Source organism: Melanostigma gelatinosum, assembly GCF_949748355.1.
Source record: "Melanostigma gelatinosum genome assembly, chromosome: 8".
Classification (NCBI taxonomy): domain Eukaryota; kingdom Metazoa; phylum Chordata; class Actinopteri; order Perciformes; family Zoarcidae; genus Melanostigma; species Melanostigma gelatinosum.
Window position 1 is genome coordinate 25,366,875 of NC_136641.1, and position 2,193 is coordinate 25,369,067.

Here is a 2,193-nt window from a genome sequence, read left to right on the forward strand (position 1 = left end):
AAATGAGTGCCACTCCACCGTCGCCCCCTGCCAGCCCCGTCCTCCTCAACAAGCCAATGTACATTTCACCCCCAAAAAAAATAGATAAAATACACCCTATCTTCTTGTTTCCATGGCAACTGACCGTAGAGCTGTGGGTATGTGAGGCAGCGGGTGAAAATCATTGGAGTGAGAGGCGTCTGTCACCTCAGACTCCACCGGAGAAACAACACAGAATACTGTACTACTGTACTCCCCTCTCTGCTGCTACTGCTCAAATACACAGGAATACACAGATGTATCTCTGCACACACACACACACACACACACACACAGCTGCACGTGCACGCACGGCTGCACATGCACCATCCTCTACGTCGTCTCATGCACTGTAGCCGATGGCAGACAGGACTTTGACACCAGACCTGTGTATGTGTGTGTGTGTGTGTGTGTGTGTGTGTGTGTGTGTGTGTGTGTGTGCGGCATCTTCTTATTAAAACATGATCATGAACTGCCACACCACCCTTCTCCTTGTCCTGTTGGGGGGGGGGGGGGGGGGTGACTGCTGCTGGAGACCGACCTGTCCTTGGGTGCAGTAAAGGATTACAGCAGCACACACACACACACACACACACACACCATGTGACCTTAATTCCCCCCTGCCTGCTTCTGCTGCGCTCAGCCAATCAGAAGCGGGGCATGTGTGTGTGTGTGTGCGTGTGTGTGTGTGTGTGTGGTGGCGTGTGCATATTTGCGTTTTGTGACCGCCATGTTTCGTCATGAGTGTTTGTCTCAAGCGTACGCGCCAATAGATGGATTAAGTCTGATAAAAAGGGAATGCAGAGAGCTTTTATTGTGTGAGTGTGTGTGTGTGTGTGTGCCAGCTTGTGTTTTTAAAAGGGGGGGGGGGGGGGGGATGATGATAATTGTGTGAATCAGCAGCAGCCGCCCCGGCACGTGTCGCACATTCAGACGACCTCATTCATCCCCAGCAACCCCAAAATCCCTCTGCCTCTTCCCCTCACCCACAAAACAGAGCTCAACCCCCACACAGCCGCCGCCGCCGCCGCCGCCGCCGCCGCCGCCAGCCGGCTCAGCTGCTGGCTGAGGGAGGAGGGGGGGGGGAGCGATGGATGGATGGATGGAGGAGGGGGGGAGGGCAGGTGCCGAGAAGACCATTTAGTAAGCAGCCTTTTTTTTCCTCATTGGTTTTGTTTTGTTTTTTGCAAGAGATGAAGCAGCAGAGTTGAAAAATTAAATGATGGAGAATGTAGAGGAAGGTTGTGGAGGAGGTAAACGTGAGAGTAAAATGTGTGTCTGTAGCGGGGGGTAGAAGTCAGAGTGTGTGTGTGTGTGTGTGTGTGTGTGTGTGTGTGTGTGTGTGTGTGTGTGTGTGTGCGTGTAGGGGGGGGTTGTCGATTAGATATGGAGATCAGACAGAATGAGCAGCAGTTTAAACATGAGCATGACATCGGGGGAGACGTCCGGCTGTTACGTGGGCTTGCGCCCGCCAGATAAGAGCCACAGAAGCTTTGTGTGTGTGTCTGAGCTTGTGTCTTTGTGTCTGTGACGCAGCAGACGTAACAGACGCAGCACCTTGCCTCAGAAGACACTCGTTGCTGTTGGCGACCTCTGACCTTAACCAAACCTTGACCCCGGCAGAAGGCAAACTGCCCGTAACCCCGACAACGACCGATGACACGGCGGTGCCTGAAGACAGCGCTGACCTCCGGCCTTGGACCCAAACTCTATCTGAAGCCAAACATAACCTGCTTCTTGACACACACACACACACACACACACACACACACACACACACACCAGGAGAAACGCTACACTCATCCATCAAAGCAGCAGAAAACCAATACCATCAAAAAACATACATATTCAAGAGGCCGTTAATATTATTATGCAAAGTGGTTCAGGTTCGTTGTTTTTTTTTTTGGTACTGAGCCCCGCACAACTATTTTAAGATGTGTTTTTCCAATGATCAATCACAATAATTATAATTTAATTAGATTAAATGTAGATAACAATTATTATAATGTACTATTCCTTCTAATATTGCAAACAATATTGGTTAAATTTCTTTTCACAACAGTCATAAATCACATCATCATTTTAACTGAAGATGTGAATTCATAAAACATAATTTGGGCAGTTTCGCTAATTGTTATTCAGAAGATGTGAACTGTACAAAATACAATTATGAGA